Source organism: Armigeres subalbatus, chromosome 2, assembly GCF_024139115.2.
Source record: "Armigeres subalbatus isolate Guangzhou_Male chromosome 2, GZ_Asu_2, whole genome shotgun sequence".
Taxonomy (NCBI): Eukaryota; Metazoa; Arthropoda; class Insecta; order Diptera; family Culicidae; genus Armigeres; species Armigeres subalbatus.
The window spans coordinates 385,687,413-385,706,348 of record NC_085140.1 but is presented as its reverse complement, the minus strand read 5'-3'; the positions used below and the strand labels follow the sequence as shown (position 1 = coordinate 385,706,348).

Genomic DNA, 18,936 nt, shown 5'->3' with positions numbered 1-18,936 from the left:
TGGTTCGTTGTATTTCTGCAATAATGGCGTTCGGTGAATACCTAGATCTTGGTAGAACGTTCGCCCATTAAATTTGGGAGAGTATCATGTGGGCGGCGGTCAGTAGAGTTATTGCAATAGTTGCTGTCAGCCAGCTTATCACCCTTTCTCTACATGGGTTACTCACCGAATCCGGATAACTACCCACTGTAGCGCTCTACTCAATATCCCTCCACTACTATGATTTAGAAGCTCTCCTAAAGTTGATCAACTGCAGGGGTTTCATTTTTTTTTCAGCCGAGCAATCTGCTTTGGATGGAACACTCGCCTGAATCCAGGTTCGATGCCATGTTGCTTTCGCAGTTTTTCAAATTACTTTCTACTTTCTTCGGGAATTCCTCCAGAAATTACTTTGGGAATCCCTCCGGGAATTACTTCAGGAATTCTTTCGGGATTTTTTCCGGGAATTCCTTTGGGAATTCTTCCGGAAGTTACTTCGGGAATACTTCTGGAATTCCATTGGAAATACCTCAGGAATTCATTCGGATATTCCTCCGGGAATTTCTTCGGAAATTCCCCCGGGGATTCCTTCGGGAATTCCTCCGGGATTTCCTTCGAGAATTTCTCCGAAAATTCCTTCAGTAACTTCTCCGGGAATCCCTTCAGGAATTCCTTCGGAAATTCCTTTGGGAATTCGTCTGGGAATTCCTTCGGAAATTCTTCTGGGAATTCCTGTGGGAATTTCTCCAGAAATTAGTTTGGGAATCCCTCCTGGAATTACTTCGGGAATTCCTCCAGAGATTACTTTGCGAATCCCTTCGGAAATTAACACAGGGAATTTCTTCTGGAATTTTTCTGGGAATTCCTGAAGGAGTTTTCGAAGGGGAGCCCGGAGAAGTTTCGGAAGGAGTTTTCGAAGGGATTCGCGGAGGAGTTCCCGAAGGCTTTTCCGGAGGAATTCCTTTAGGAACTTCTCCGATAATGCCTTCGGGAATTCCTCCGGAAATTCCTTCGCGAATTCCTCCAGGAATTAGTTTCAAAATCCCTCCGGGAATTACCACAGCGAATTCCTTCTGGATTTTTTCTGGGAATTGCCGAAGGAGTTTTCGAAGGGACGCCCGGAGGAGTTCCCGAAGGACTTCCCGGAGTAGTTCCCGAAGAGATTCCCGGAGGAGTGCCCGAAGGAATTCCCGGAGGAATTCCCGAAGGAGCTCACGGAGGAATTTCCTTAGGAATCCCCGGAGAAACTCCCAAAGGAATTTCTGGAGGAATTCCAGAAGGCATTCCCGCATCCCCAATCCCCGGACGAATTCCCAAAGGAGCTCGTGAAAGAATTTTTGAAGGTACCTCCGGAGGAACTCTCGCAGAAATTTCTAAGGAGTTCGGGAATTCCATCGGTAGTTCTTCGGGAATTCCATCAGGAGTTCCTTTGGGAATTCTTTCGGAAAATCCTTAGGGAACTCATCTGGAAATTCCATGGGAAATTCCTTCTGGAATTCCTTCGGGAACTCCTGTGGGAATTCCTTCGGGAACTCCTCCGGAAATTCCTTCGGGAACTCCTCCGGGAATTCCTTCGGGAACTCCTCCGGCAATTTATTCGGGAGCTCCTCCGGGAATTCCTCAGGGAATGCCTCCGGAAGTTCCTCCAGGGATTCCTAAGGAAATTCCTTAGTGAGCTCTTTCTGGAGCTCCTCCGGTAATCCCTTCGGGAACTCCTTTGGCAATTCATGGAAAAATTGAAAAAGGAATTTCCTGAGGTAATTCCCGGAGGGATTCCCAAAGTATTTTCAGGAGAAGTTTCCGAAGAAAATTGCTGGAAGAATTCCCGAAAGAAATCCTGGAGTAATTTTTGAAGGAATTCTTGAAGAAATTCCCGGAGGGAATCCCAAAGAAATTTCTGAAGGAATTCCGGGAGGAATTCTTGAAGGAATTCTCGAAGGAATTCCCGGAGGAATTCACGAAGGCATTCCCGGAGGGTTTCCCGAAGGAATTTCCAGCGAAACTCCAGAGAAATTCCCGGCGGAATTCCAGGAGGAATCCCCGAAGAAGTTCCATGAGGAATCCCCGAAGAAATTCCAGGAGGAATTCCCGAACAGATTCTCGGAGGAATTTCCGAAGGAATTACCAGAGGAATTCCCGAAGATATTCCAGAGGAATTCCCGGAGAAACTCTCGAAGGAATTCCCAAAGGAGTTCACGGAGGAATTCTCGAAGGAATTCACGGAGGAATTCTCGAAGGAATTCACGAAGGAATTTGCGAAGGAATTTCCGAAAGAATTTCCCGAAGAATTCCCAATGGAATTCTTGGAGGAATTCCCGAAATAATTCTGGGGGCAATTACCTAAGGAATTCCTGGAAAAATTTCCGAAGGAATTCCTGAAGTAATTTCCGAAGGAATTCACGAAATAACTCCTAAAGGAATTCCCGAAAGAACTCCTGGAGGGAGGAATTCCCGAAGGAACTCCCGGAGGAATTCCCGAAGGAATACCCGAGAGAATTTCCAAAGGAATTCCAGAAGGAATTCTTAGAAGAATTCTAGGAGGAGTTCCTGAAAGAACACCCGGAAGGATTTTTGGAGGAATTGCAGGAGCAATTCCTGGAAGAATTCCAAGAGATATTCCTGTGCACGAGCCCGAGCGGTTAGTTTTCGGGAAAACAGTCATCACAATTTGAAAAACAAAACACACGAAAAATTCTGTTGTGACTTGCTAACTCCAAAATCCGACTCTCTTCTTTATTTACAAAAACGTTATTTATAACTACTGGCTATTGTTTACGATTTTTCTCTCATTTTCAATAATGTTGCAGAATGTTGCATGCTACCTACATTTACTCTCATGTGACATTCTGCTCCGAGAGCATTCGTACTCTCTAAATAAACAATTATTTAACAATTGAGTCAGCTACTATTTCTAGGCCAGCTTATTCGCCAAGTTTTGCTTATACTTAAATATCCGTTGTTTATTTTCAACAGCGGTTGCTATTTGATAAACATAAATGGACAGGTTCCAACCTGTCCAATCTTTCCTTTTTTTCGTTTATATGACATACTTTAAATATAGAAGAAAAATGATGATTATTGCATGGCGTTTAGGGTCGCTACATCTCTTCCAACCCACTGAGCTTGAAATTAGAATTGTAAATTTTCATTTCAAGTGGATAGTTGATGGTTTCGTTTCAAAACTTTACGGTTCTCCTGAAGCTATAGTTCAAACATATTCATGAAATATTCAAAAGTTGTCCTCTGATCATTAAAAAATACAAATTTTCAAGCAGTGTATATCTTTGAAATTCCTTGATACTATTTTCGTGCAATTTTCTGATTCCTCAAATTAATTTTGCTATAACTTTTTTTTTTAATATTTTCGCTTAATCCCTCTACACATATACTTCCTCGAGAGTGTCTTACCTGATGATGCCTTCTTAACTCGCCTAGCGTCTGCTTGCTGATGCTCGTTTCTTCATCATATCTCGTGTAGATCACTTGGTCGGTTTCAGATTCCGAGTGCAGGGTATACTCCTGGTATGTTGCTTGGTTGTTTGAACTTGTAACGTAATATTGGATCTCCGTGGTGAAGTTTTTGATATATGATGTCTATCGTTTGCTGGGTGCGTAAAATTTGATCGTACCGTTCACTAGTAATAATTTGACGTGCCATCTCCGAATGTATATGTTGCTTTCCTCTGGTTGTAGTTCATGAATTTACTGCTTGCCTTATAGCAAAAATGTGTAGCTATTATAGTGTATCTCCAATAGTTTTCAGTTGATTCTCCGTTGATACGTAAGTTTTGGTGAATTGCCGTGTATACGCTGCTCAGTTTTGTTGTGAGACATTCGCATCTTTTGTTGTGTGATGCAAATTAGTTGTTATTGATAAAATTTTGCTCGTTTGATAATTCGCCTTGGGTTGATCCTCTTCATAACTTGTCTTCTATCGTGGGAGTTTAGTCTTCATGGTTTTTCTGTTTCTGCTTATCTCGGAGTTATTGTGTTATTTCGCCTGGTTAAATCTTCTTTCATATCGCCTTGTATAATTCACCTTTTCCTAATGTTCCTCCGAAAATTTCTACTCCTGATGTTCCTCAAAAGATTTCGTCCCGTTGAATCCGTCTTGATACCCCCACACTCTTTATCTTCAACTTTCCGTATGACCTGTCGTTCTGGTGATACCAATTAACTCTGGTATGTATTTCTCGATACACGATGTCTTCCTTCGTTCGATTCTCGATGTCTTCCTTCGCCATCGGATGTTGTCTGTTCGTCTTCCCTGGATGTTCTTTCGCCCGTTTGCCTCTCGAGTAAGTTATTGTGCATATTTACATTTGGAAAATAATTGTGAACTATTTTACTGTCTTTTACTACTCTACACTGTTTTTGTTTTTTTTTTTATTACCGGATAATGATTACATCTTCAGTGCTATGTTACTATTTTTATGAATTTGATTCTACTTATTGGGCCTTGCCTCCTTTTGAATTTATCGTTCGATAATAAAAAAAAATAATTGATTGTATTGCTTCATCTGATTATGTTATTCTCGCTGAATTATCCCCCGGGAAAAAAATTGAGTTGAAGCAAAGAATGTATTCTGCAGGTTTTTGTACAGATATAACTAAAGATAATATAATTTTCTGCAAAATACTTTCTGCCACATATTCCATATTATACCTTATTGGTTTTTGTTTAGGTTGGCCTTGATGGTTAATTGCTGCAACTGCTCCCCTCCACCGTTTCTGGCTTTTGGCGTGTTTCTGAAATGAGACTTAGACCTCGTGTTTAGTTTATATTTCATATTTATTCGATAATTTAACAAAAAGCAAAATTCTCAGATTCTGTTAATTTAACAGTAACCCAGCTTGTTTGTAATACCTCGATAATTATAATAATATTAATCATTTCCGAATTCTCTTTCTTTTCACGAGTCTTACTATAGTAATTTAAAAAATGTTATTTAGTATAACCATGATTACCTTTATTTGTTTTACCTTTTTTTTCAATTCTCAAATTTTTCAATTGTCTAATGCCTTTTTTTTAATTCAATTTGATATTGATTTTCCCTAGATTTCACTTAGATTCGCTCCACTTTGAATTTTTTTTTTATCCCCATTTTAACCACATTGTCTCTTCTCACATATTTAATGATTTTCGTTTTGTTCATTTTCTCAGTCACTATTTGTTACATATTTAATCAATCATTCATACAACAAGTTCCGTATTCACACATTCCGAGGACGTCTCCTCTTCTCCATTCAAATAACTGTTCACCTTCATACTATCAAGCACTCAAACATAAATTTTCATTTGTTGTCATACTCTGTCACATATTCCTTCTTTATGATATGTTTAATACAAGAGATTCCATCGCGCAAATCTCTCTCGGTACCCAAAACTAGTTTCTCATACTCATATTAATTAGTTTAAAAAAAAATCACTTTCATTCTAGAATCATATTTTTACATTTCCGTTATACTTACAAACTTTACGAATTTCCATCGATTATAATTAATTTAGCTTTTTCCATATTACATATAATTTTTTTTAGCTTTACTTGTTGTCTTCTCATACCTTTATTCAACTTTTAGTTCCTCATAATTCTTTTTTTTTAGCATATGTCGTTCATATAATAATTTTGATATTTATATTACCTAATTTATCTTCAAGTTGATCTCATATTCTTACATATATTATTATCTGCTTCATTCTGGATGGCCATCCATTATCTTTTTAAAATGCTTTCTCACTTATCATCAGTTGTTAATACTTTTGTAATAAATCATTCTGTTTATATTACTGTTTTATCTTTGTATTTTAATTTTCCTCGCAACAAATCAATTAAACTTTTCATAGAAATTCTTTTTCATACCATTTTGTATTTCAGCTATTCAACAATATATATTTTATATCCCATTACATGTTGCCTTTTTATTTTCCCTCATTATCCCTCTTTCATATTTTCCCATAGTTGTTCTGTTTTAGACCCCAGCAGGTTACCCATTTTCATCCGTATTGGATTTATCATTCTTTTTTTTGTGTTCTCCCATAGTGCCCCTGTTTTAGACCCCAGCGGGTGTCCCATTTATATTCTCGTTCGTGTTAATGTTTTGTATTTTCCCATAATTTTCCCCATAGCTTTTACAAGCTTTAATAGAAGTAATAGTTGATTCGTGTTACACAGCTTTCCGGCAATGCTGTTGTTATACTTGTAAATGTAGGTTCGTTAAATTTAAATATTAATGCGTTGACTATACTGTGTATGCTAGTTACCTTCTTCATCCGTTGTATTAAAACATATAATATACGCCTTAAAAACGTATAAATCATTCCATTCTTTTTACTTATTTCAGTTGAATTTATTGACTATTTAGTATACTATTAAAATATTTTTTTTTTCATCGTGCTTGCTAATATTTTAGTTTGTCTCCAATTATAATAGTTATGCGCTTAACTAGATTTCATATTGTTTTAAATTTATTATATTTATATTCATTTGCTAAATCGTACTTATTGATTGTATATATAACTTGTATAATATAAATTAAAATGTAAAGATATCAAAAATAGTCTAAGTCAATATATTATGTACAGAACTTAAATCAATACTTATTCTAACTAAGTTTAAAACTTATTTTAACTAACTATGTTCTACCTATTTACATTACTTATGCTAATCCTTATAATGATAATCCTTAAGCCTACTATGTAGACTCACCATGCTCGATACTAAGCTTTACTTTTCAGTCGTTGTATTTCTTTAGTCTGTTATTATGCACTTTTTCAAGTCTTTTCCCGTTTTTGATAAAGCCCATTGCTTTGAGGGCCAATAAAAATTGATTATCGCTCGTACGTATAATTGGCACCCTTTCATGTGCCGGAATGCAAATATTAAGCTTGTGCATACTTGTAGAGGAGTTTTCTTCCATCTTATTTGAATGTGAATTTTTGGAATTTTCCCTATAAACTTTAAATTTATTGTTATTATTATCCACATTATTATATTTAGCAATGTTAGTGTTATAGCGTCTAATTGGTTTATTATCTATTTGTCGGGGTGTTCGGACGCAATATTCGAAACCCCCATTGATCAGTTTTTTTGTTTCGTGTTAGATGTAGTCCTTTGGACATATGCGTGTGAAAAATCATTTTGACATTCTTCCCCATTCAAGTTTTTTCTATGTCCCTCGTTAGAGATTTGATTGAGATTGTCTTCCATAGCCTTGTTCAATATTTCCACTCTTACGTTGATCTCTTCAATTTCATTTCTATCGTCCCACTCGTTTTTTAACCAGATAAGTAACTCTGGAAATGATTTTTCTCTCTGGAATATTCCTGCATGGGCTAGATCCTTGTTTCGAAGTCCCCCTAAGAAGTGTTTTCGCAAAGATGATAACCCAAACGGCCCTTCATTTTCTATCCATTTATACAATTCTTCTCCTCTCGCTTTATATTCATCAAACGATTCGTTTGGTTTCTGTAAAAGTGTTTCAATATCTTTCATGAGAGCACTAATGCTTTTCTGAAACTTAAATTCTCGTTGTAAATTAGCTTTCACTTCTGTCCAAGTAGGGGCAATTAAATTCGAAATTCTTCGAAGAGCCTTACCTTTCAATTTCATCCATATAACATTCAAAAGCGGAGTTTGATCGTGGCCTTCTAACTGAGATGCAAATAATTCCAATTGTAAAATGAATGGTTCCAGTTCTTCTGGATTTCCATCATATACGGGTATACATTGGAGTGCTGTTATTTGTGAAAACTCCATTTTACCTTCCGTTTTGTACCGAACCAAAGTATTTAATCAAGAATCAATTAATTGTGACATTGAGGTGTTAAATTGAATAAACTTGTTTGTAAGAACACAAATCCTGCGAACGCATATTGCTGGCAATTACTGTACTGCTGTTGCATACATTATTTCATTCAAATCAAAAGCTCCCGTACGTAGACGTGTAATCATATCCAATGCATTGCATTGGAAACGAGCCCATTACCGTGCGCCTATCTGCTCGTCCGCGGTTTGGACGACTAATACGCGAGGAGAAGTGGATGAACGCTGTCATCAGAGGAAAAGTAGAATCACTGAAATTTAACACGGCAAGGTATAGCCAACGGAATTGAAAATAATTTTAAAAATTACAAACAGAGTTTATTTTGAAAATGATTTATTGGGCGGGATTAGAAATTCAATAAACATTAAAAGTAGTACCATCTCCGGAATCATTTCAAGAGAAAACTTCATTGTCATTAAAAATCAAATTAATATATGTATAATGTAGACAATCAAAATTCTAACCTCATGCTATAAATTATTTGTAAATAAATATCAGTTTTTAATTTTGAAAATTATTTTGAGAGCTGCATCCCATACCTCGCTGTGAATTTTTTTTTCATGATGCTACTTTTCCTTTCAATGACAGAATTCATTCTTCTCCTAGCGTATTGCCGACGCATCAAAATGTACTCAGTCCGTTCGCGGGTCGTTCGTTCAGTTCGTTCGCGGGTCGTATTGAAAAAAGTGCCGAGAGAGTTACCGAAAAAAGTGTGTCATCCAGGGTCCAGTGTAGAACATCGTCGTGGAAGGTAAATATATAGTGGTAAAATAATTTATTTTAGGTGAACATATGTGAATGCCATGTGTATCTTAATTTTAGTTTTCACCGGAAAATCCATCAAGACGTCTTCGAGTTATGCGAAAACGAACAGAGACCGTTTAATCGTGGACAAATTCTAGTGCTTTACCGCAGTGTTTCCTGTTGTGCGGTAACCAAGTATCGGTGATAGGTGAGTATAACACCTCTGAATCGTGTAAATAATTTCACCTTTCAATTTTAGGACTTAATACCAACTTTTAATCGGATACTCTGGGCTTGGCATCTATTGAGTGTGAGTTATTTAGTAGTAAATAATTTTTTGAGAATACTTGTATTATGGTATTTATAAATAAAAATGTTTTATTTAATATTACATGTAAATGCTTCGAAAAGCCCGAAATTCATGTACTCACCTATACCACATTTTTTTTTACTGCTCCGATGCTCCAGGGAATTTAATTAATTTGTCCGAGTTTTTTGTTCATCATGGCTGATTTTTTTGTCCTTTTTCGCACATTTAAAGTTTTTATTCTGATGTGCACAATCATAGTTTTCTTCACTTTTTACACATTTTGGATGTGAATTTCATTTCACCAAGTTTTTTTTTAACTTTTTCACTTTGAAATTCAACCATTCTGTCTTCTCGATTTTTTATAACTACTAGACTGTTCAAAACGGCGTTTCCATTGCCAAATTTTAGCGGTTACCGCTGTCACCAATTGCACGAGCCCGAGCGGTTAGTTTTCGGGAAAACAGTCATCACAATTTGAAAAATAAAACACACGAAAAATTCTGTTGTGACTTGCTAACTCCAAGTCCAAAATCCGACTCTCTTCTTTATTTACAAAAACGTTATTTATAACTACTGGCTATTGTTTACGATTTTTCTCTCATTTTCAATAATGTTGCAGAATGTTGCATGCTACCTACATTTACTCTCATGTGACATTCTGCTCCGAAAGCATTCGTACTCTCTAAATAAACAATTATTTAACAATTGAGTCAGCTACTATTTCTAGGCCAGCTTATTCGCCAAGTTTTGCTTATACTTAAATATCCGTTGTTTATTTTCAACAGCGGTTGCTATTTGATAAACATAAATGGACGGGTTCCAACCTGTCCAATCTTTCCTTTTTTTCGTTTATATGACATACTTTAAATATAGAAGAAAAATGATGATTATTGCATGGCGTTTAGGGTCGCTACACCTGGAGGAATTCCAGGAGTTATTCCCGGTGAAATTCCGGGAGGAATTCGCGGAGGAATCCCTGAAGGAATTTTCGGAATTCTAGAAGGAATTTCCGGAAAAGTACCCGAAAGAATTCCCGGAGAAATACTTAAAACGATTCCCAAAGGAATTTCCTGAGCAATCTCCGTAACCGTTTCCAAAGGAACTCCCGGATGAATTTTTGAAGGAATTACCGAAGGAACTCCCAGAGGAATCCCGAATGAATTCTCGGAGGAATTCCCGAAGGATCCGGGAATCATCAGATCTTTCATCCGGGAATTCCTTCGGAAACTCCCATGCAATTCCTTCCGGGAATTTTTCTACGAATTCCTTCGTCTATATATATATATATAGTTCCTTCTAGAATTCCTTTAAAAATTCCTCTAGGAATTCCTCCGGGAGTTCCTCCAGGGATTCCTAAGGAAATTCCTTAGTGAGCTCCTTCGGGAGCTCCTCCGGGAATTCTGTCGGGAACTCCTCCGGGAATCCCTTCGGGAACTCCTTCAGCAATTCCCGGAAAAAATGAAAAAGGAATTCCCTGAGGTAATTCCCGGAGGGATTCCCAAAGAATTTTCAGGAGAAGTTTCCGAAGAAAATTGCTAGAAGAATTTCCGAACGATATCCTGAAGAAATTCCCGGAAGGAATTCCGAAGAAATTGCTGAAGGAATTCTTGAAGGAATACCCGGAGTAATTCACGAAGGAATTCCAGGAGGAATTCACGAAGGAATTCCCGGAGGATTTCCTGAAAGAATTCCCAGCGAAACTCCAGAAAAATTCCCGGTGGAATTCCAGGAGGAATCCTTGAAGAAATTGCAGGAGGAATCCTCGAAGAAATTCCAGGAGGAGTTCCCGAACGAATTCTCGGAGGAATTCCCGAAAGAATTACCAGAGGAATTCCCGAAGAGATTCCAGAGGTATTCCCGGAGAAACTCCCGTAGGAATTCCCAAAGGAGTTCAAGGAGGATTTCCCGAAAGAATTCCCAAAGGAATTCACGAAGGAATTCACGGAGGAATTCGCGAAGGAATTCACGAAGGAATTTCCGAAAGAATTTCCCGAAGAATTCCCAAGAATTCTTGGAGGAATTCCCGAAATAATTCGGGGGGCAATTCCCTAAGGAATTCCCGGAAAAATTTCCGAATTCCCGGAGGAATTCCCGAAGGAATACCCGAGAGAATTTCCAAAGGAATTCCAAAAGGAATTTTTGGAAGAAGAAATTCCTGAAAGAATATCCGGAGGAATTGCAGGAGCAATTCCTGGAAGAGTTCTAGGAGAAATTCCTGGAGGAATTTCAGGAGTAATTCCCGGAGAAATTCCGGGAGAAATTCCCGGAGAAATCTCTGGAGGAATTTTCGGAGGAAGCCCTGAATGAATTTCCGGAGGATTTTTAGAAGGAATTCCTGGAGAAATCCTTAAAAGGCATTCCCGAAGCAATTCCAAAGGGAATTCTCAAAAGAATTCCAGGAGGAATTCCAAAATGGATTTCTTGAGGAATTTCTGTAACAATTTCAAAGGAACTCCCGGGTGAATTTTCCAAGGAATTACCGAAGGAACTCCCAGAGGAATTCCCGAAGGAATTCATCCACGGCTTCCTCCAAAAATTCCTCCAGGAATTCCTCCGAGAATTGCTCCTAGAATTTCTCCGGGAGTTCCTTCGGGAAAATCCTTTGGAAATTCCTCTGAGAATTCTTTCTGGCATTCCTCTAGGAATTCCTGAAGCAACTCCCGGATGAATTTTTGAAAGAACTCCCGGAGGAATTCCCGTAGGAGTTCCTGAAGTAATTTGTGGAGGAGGTCGTTCACCGTGAAATACTCTGGGAGCTGCGTCGGAAGTTCCACCAGAAAATCCTTTCCGGGAATTTCTTTGGCATTTATTCTGTATGTTTCTTCAGGAAATTATTACGGTAAACCTTCGGAAATTCTCGAAGGAAATAATAAAGGACATTCCGAAGAAATCCCAGGGAAATTTTTAAGTGTTTTCGGAGGTATCCCGGAGATGTTGCCGAAGGAGTTTCTACAGGAGATTTTTTTTTCAAATCTCGAATGGATCCTTGAAGGAATTCCTACGGGACGAGTTTTTCAAGTAATTTTCGAACGAATTCCTACAAGATTTGCAATAGCATTCCTGAAAAAAAAATCCAGAAACGCCGAAGGAACTCCGATTTGCTTGCGTTGCGTTTAAACGGAGTATTTCGTATATTGCATACTAATAGTAGAGGCCATGTATAATTTTAAACTTTCTTACCCCAATTGCTTATGGATTACTATTTGGGATTTAATAGCAGACCAATTGGAGGTAAGAAAGGATAAAGCATGTTACCATTGCTGGCCACGCCCATCTTCTCTGTTACTAGGGAAGGGAAGCAAATGATATGACATCTACTTAACGAGAGGCCAACGACTCACCGACGGCCTCATAGATGTCAAGGAGTTGGATGGTTGGAAGGGTATTGGCCGGACATGCCATTTAGCAGAAAAAGTCGTTAAGTCAAATAGGTCATTTGGGAAAAAATGCCGTTCAGCTGACATTTTCGTTTGACAGAAATGGCCATTTGAACGAACAATTCATATGGACAAAAATGTTGTTCAAACGATTAAGTCATATGGCTGCCACCCAATCACGTATTGGCGAATCTAATAGGTGTTTGGCCGAAAGTCATTTTTCCGAATGCCACTTGGCGAAACGACCTATTGAGCTTAAAGGTATCTAGCTAAATTTTATTTGGTCAAATTGGACGTTTGGCCGAAACGGATATTATTCCGAAAACGGATTGGCCGAGAATGTCATTTGGCCGAATTGTTTTATGGCCGAATACGTTTAACGATATTTTCGGCCATATGACCTGTCCGGTTAAACGGCAATTTTGGCTGTCAAATATTTTCTCAAATTTTGCTGCCAAAAAATTCTTTAATTTTTCTTTGATGACTTTACGCGTTTGGCTAAAAGATTTGAGCGCTATTGTTAAATAAGGTTGATGCCTATTGAAAACTTAAATATGCACTCAAGAAAAGAATGGGAATTTAATGTATCAGGTCCCGAATGCGTAAATGTATCCACACTTCTGACGACTACTAGAACACCACAGAGGGAAGAGAGTTTTTCTGGACAGTTTTAGATACCACCCTCCCCCAGCGTGGACAACCGCTCATATAAATTTTACAAAAATTGTATGGATCGTGGACATTTGCCATACACCCCTTCCTCCCTAAACTGTTCACGTGGTATATGGACAGCCCCTAAATATATTTCATAGGACTTCCGGAAAGTATGTTCTAATTACAGGCTTCATTCGATTTTGGCAACTTTCAATTTTGGTTACATTCGATTTTGTGAACAAAACCATTCGATTTTGGCAACAAAGTATTTTTATTAAAATCCTTATAAATCACGATTAAATCTCTTAATTATCATATAAAATGGTTCGATCGTAAGTACGGCGAAAAAAAATGCGTAAAAAAATCCCAAGAAAAATGCTTAGATTCGAAAATTCGTGTAAAATGAATTTCGGCCAAACGGCGCCTCCCCCTGACCAACATTATGGAGCCTGTTCGCAGCTTGTTGAGGGTGCTTTATTTTTTCTATAAGGTAGTCGCTCGAAGCCCGCTTTTCCACACTTTCTGTCCGATCCAGCAAACTTCCTGCAGCTGCTCGACGTCAGTTACCTACCTGTATACTTGGTTGGCTACAGTGTCGCTACACTTATGCTTATGCTATTGTCGGTCTTGGACGATGTTCCTCAAGTTTCCGCGAACGTTTAGGGTCCCGAAGGCCCAGGTTCGATTCCACCGCGTGCAGTCAGCGTGTTTGTGGCCGTGCACGAATACGGCGGCCTCTGTCCGGTTCTCTGTTGAATATCGTTTTCGCTATTCTTTCGTCTGACATTCACACTAAGTGACCAGTCCACTAAAGTCTGCTGTATTTTATTCGATTCGCATCTTTGTACACTTTATACTGCTCGTGATTCATGCGTCTGCACCACTCACCGTCACATTTCCCCTCAAACGATCAAAAATAATTAATCACAATTCCTCCAAGTATTGTTTATAGCACTTTTCGCTTTGACTCCGTCAAACTTACTGGGATGTACAGGTGAGCAATGAGCAGGGTGGGTGAGCAGAGTTGGTTGTCAGTGTAGGTACAATCGAAACGAAAGCTTCAAAATTAACAAACTTCGATTTTAATTAAAAACTATGCAAAGCTATTTGTAAATTTCGAGTTGAAGCGAACTTTTATTAATTCTAGTGGACACACACCCTTAAGCAGTTTAAAACAAAAAAAGGTGCAGGCACGATGCTGTTACCTAATATTTTTCAACATAACTTTTTTTAATTGTTGTCGTGAATTATTATATAGGTTCACAGCTTCAGTCAATTCGATATGCTGCAGCTGTGTTAAAGTTTTAGGTGTGTTAATAAGACATGTGGTCTGAAATTGTAAATAATTTTTTTTTTCACAGTTTTGATTGAATAATCACTACTTTGGTTGAATCAAAAGCAAACTCAAAAAATCACCCGCTTGATTATGAGTATTCAATAGCTTTACCTTCGAAGCAAAAAATACATGAACGTAATTTGAGAACATTAAAAAAATCTTATAGTTCTTAAACACTAACAAACATCCCCAATCGACTATCATTCAATATTTTTTTGTAATTTAATCAAAAGTTACGTTGCAATAATTGCAACTGGATCCCTTCGCTATATTACTGTAAATTATAAAGCATACATATTTAAAAACTGTCTAGACTTATTGTCTGGATGCACAACCCTAGCAACGCCAATGTGTTCCGGAAGGTATAACAACTTTTGATAGAATAATCGTTTTTCGGTTTTTGCTTTTCACATGAGCATAATTTCGATAAAACGAAAATGCTCCCACCGTTCTCACTACCACCCGAACACGCACTCATCGGAACTGGTCAAAATCCTCGGGTGCAAGTGAATTGACCTACCCCCCGGTACCTTTGTCGAACGGACATGCTTTGCGTTGCTTTCGGAAACTACCGATGCGATGATGAGATGAGAGACACACGAAGATGAATGAACCCTCATTATAATTTTGCACGAGTCATAGGATAATTAAATTTTCCGAACAATAATACCCAGAAGCACGATTACTGCTTTGATGAGCTTCTTATGTTTGAATTTTAATTTCTTCGCTTCCAGGGAAATGGCTAGAGCAAATGCACGTGAACGATAAGAGATGAAACTTAACGTGGAGAGTTCTTCCAAGGAGAAGCTGCGACTTGAACACAGCATTCCTAGAATCGATTTCTGGACGTTTTCTTTCTAAGTATTAAAATATTAATTTGGCTTCCCACCATCTTTTGATGCTTTTTTTTACATTTCTTTCCTGGTATTGCACCACACAGCTAATGTATTGGCGTTGCATAGTATAGCATTGATAATGTGCTTTCACAGCTATAGATTGTATGGTTTCTTATACCTGTTTCCTAAATCCATATATATTATCTAGATATGACCTCGAACCCAGCCACCATCATCATGGTCTGCTTTGCAGTCATACATCTCACTGAAGGCTTCTTTTTTTATAAAGTTGAATGAAACGGTATCAAACCAATTCACTTTTCAAACAACATGCTCCATTTTTCCTTTGTCTTCCAGGCAGTCATCTGGAGCCGGCATAATCTACTAATACCGTTCATGGGACATAATATGGTAATGGGAGGCAAAATATATTACCATCTGGCTGGCCGGGGGCTGCGGGTGGGTGAGCTGGTTCCGTCGAGGCCACGCAGAACGTGTGGTTGTCTGGAAGGGGATGTTTTTAGTCCGTGAAATACACCTGCCCGGTGTGCTGCCGTAAGAGAGTGCGACACATTTGGGAGGGGAAAAAAAATGTTGCTACACGTGCCAAAAAGTGCCTTGAATATGGGATCTAATATGAGTTTCATGATAATAAGCAATGGGAAATGGGAAAAAGTACATGTGAAATTGCCATTTGGGTAGAAAGCGTGGGGGCGAGCTTGCAGTTATGGTTGTTGAGAGGGATTGGAAAAATAATAAACCATTCTCGTTTGACCGGAATACAATGTCCTTTTTTCCAAGTGGGTAGCAAGTTGAATCGAAGTTATGTGTATCAATGTATCAATCCAATGTGTTTTTTGTCTTTCAAATTTTAAGGACAATGTAAGCCTAGGCGCTAGATAAACATCGAGCGTTGGCGCAATCTAGCCCCCACTCTTAGGCAGTGATATTATGGAAGAAAGCTGTCTGCATTACAGTTCGATTTAGTCCGGTGGTTGTGCTTAGCTCTACTGCAGCTCCAGTGCCCCTCTCCAGACGGCCTAATATATGCGAAACCAACGAGAAATTCATCTTTAAAATAAATTATAGTTAGTACAAACAAATTGAAACAAACTCACCAAATTTATCCGTTTCCAAGCTTCCTCAAGCAATTTTGCATATTTTTCTGATAAATATTGACTAATCAAGTGCTCCACAGAATTGGGGGCTTCATAGATCTTGTAAGTAACACAGAAAGGGCCACCTCCGAAGTAGTGGCCGGTATGCAGTCGGGAGATAACTTGTTGATATTCACGACTGGGCAAGTCGCTCCAAGGGGCAGTGGTACCTATAATTTTCCGCAGATAGGCCGGCTTCGATAGACAACTCCAGCTAGTCGGCTCGCGGTGGTATTCCTAGGCATCCCGCAGTGCCCCGGAATACAGGCAAAACTTGTCGGCTGGTGCGAATTTGCAAGGATGCCCTGAATCCAGGGATGCTTGAATTGCTTGCTCCTCAACAGGACGGCCCGACGTGTGGTGACAGCGATGGACAAAGCTGCTGTCACTGCAGAGAAAATACTGCATTGCTTTGGGTGGCTATGAGAAACAGTCAAATTGTTTCCGGTGATCCGAATACCTACTTTCAGCCTGGGGCCTCATTGCGCATTTTCTTTCGACAGCTCTTTCGTATGACAGTTTGCATGGTTTACTCGTTCCGAACCCCAGGATACATATCCATTCGAATACCTGTGTTCGAATCCGGCGAAGTGAGTGAAGTTGTGCCACCGACCTACAAAGTACCTATGTGTTTTCTCATATGTTTGATCGGCTCAAAATGGAGTCGGTGATGATGGTAAGATGTCTGCTTCAGTGCAAGTAGATTCAGCTGGTGTGGAGAGGAGGAGGCAGGCAGATTGGATGTATTGATTGAATGTGCAGGTGAGCAAAATTCCATATAGCAGTCTACTGTTCACTATCGCTTACCTTATGCAGAGTAGCCTGTTGTTCACTCTGGGGTCAGGAGATCGTCTAGACCAAGTTGATCCTTGTACGGCAGCTGACCTTCACGGACAAAAAATGGGGCAGGAAAGTCAGATCCCGATCGATCGATACCCCAAGAACCTTGATGATCTTCCAGTTGGGAATAAGTTACCTACCTAGTCTGATGCTGGGATCTGTCAGCTTGTGCCTCCTTTATCATACGTGCCCACGAACGTAATAGCTGGCTGTCATGGTAAACCCTACAGATGTAGCCCACCGAACGCCTTGGAGTATCACCGACAATACCCAACAAAATGTCGTCGGCATAGATGAAGGCGTGGATGTTTGGTGGGAAGTGGTGGAAACCTTCCATAGTGACTAAAAATAGCGTTACCACCAGGAATGACCCTTGCGGTACCCCCCGTATCTTCTGGGAACGATCTGGATGCTGTTTTACCGACAGGGACCTCGAACAAGCGCCCGAGGAGACGTCCGATTGCGTAGTTGTCGACGGTTGACGATTTTCTCAACGATCTTTGAGATACAGGAGGTCACCCAAATTGGCCGGAATTCGGAAGCGTCCTGGGTAAAAAAGTGCGCCAGTCCAAAAATTGTCGATTGCGGCATTTGTCATAATTTTGATTTTTTCGGGATATTAACGGGATAATTTTCTTAATTTTGCGGAACAAATCTAATTAAGAAAAACAGGAAATTCTTCTAAGCTTTCCCAAAAATTCATTTGGGTACTTTCGGAAGATTCTTCGAAATTTCCATCGGAAATTGTTCCAATTTTTTACGGGAAATCGTTCAGAATTTACACGGGAAGTTCTTCGGAATTTTCACCCCTTAATCTTTTCACAGAATATTATTTCGGGTATCCGCGAAAAACTCTTAGGAACATTCATAGGAAATTGTTCCAAGGAGCTCCCAAGAAAAATTCTACGAAAATTCCTCTGGAATTTGGAGTTTCCGCAAGAAATTATGCAAAATGTGGATTTCAGCAAGTAGTTCTTTTTTGGAAAATTACATAGAAAAATTTCCGTATTTTCCTCTGAAATTCTTCAGAATTTTTATGTGAAATTTATATGTTTCAAGAGAAAAACATTTCAACGTAAAATTTTCCGGAATTTCATGCGCCATTAGCTGAATAAGTCATATAGCCTAAAATGTCGACCCGTACTGCCAAATGGCCTTTTTCCAAACGACTATTTCGGTCTTTTCCAGCCAAACGAATTTTTCGATAAATAAGCAATTCGGTCAAACAACATGTTCGGCCAAATGGCTCTTACTGCTAAACGACCATTTCGTCCAAACGGCATTCGATCTTTTTTTCCAAGTGACCTTTTTGGTCGAACGACATTTTCGGTCGTATGGGTTCGACCAAGTGACATTCTCTGCCAAATTGTTGGGGTATTCATGAAAAGAGACTCTACGTACTCTACAAGTGCGTCTGCAACCTCCTGAGGATCGGATAGTGTTTGATTATGAACACTCTTGTGGATGTGGGCGGATTTTTGCTTCCCGATGATGGATTGGACTTGTTCTGCAGCGGGTTAAAAATAGTTTTAGGAGCCAAGGAAATTCTCCTATTGTTTATTCTTCGGTTCTTGTATAACATACTCTTCCGTGGGCCCTCCTTAGCCGTGCGGTAAGACGCGCGGCTACAAAGCAAGACCATGCTGAGGGTGGCTGGGTTCGATTCCCGGTGCCGGTCTAGACAATTTTCGGATTGTAAATTGTCTCGACTTCCCTGGGCATAAAAGTATCATCGTGTTAGCCTCATGATATACGAATGCAAAAATGGTAACTTGGCTTAGAAACCTCGCAGTTAATAACTGTGAAAGTGCTTAATGAACACTAAGCTGCGAGGCGGCTCTGTCCCAGTGTGGGGATGTAATGCCAATAAGAAGAAGAA

At 39.2% G+C, this 18,936-nt stretch overlaps 1 protein-coding gene and 1 long non-coding RNA gene across 2 annotated transcripts in view; both read left to right on the top strand.

Moving 5' to 3' along the window:
* LOC134213169 (uncharacterized) overlaps positions 1–18,936 on the top strand; it is a 319,429-nt gene that overhangs the window by 43,699 nt on the left and 256,794 nt on the right. The window lies entirely within an intron of this gene.
* On the top strand, positions 8,505–8,862 carry LOC134217325 (uncharacterized). Its single transcript, XR_009980996.1, has 3 exons — positions 8,505–8,554; positions 8,649–8,755; positions 8,807–8,862. It is a non-coding gene; the product is annotated as an uncharacterized LOC134217325 (long non-coding RNA).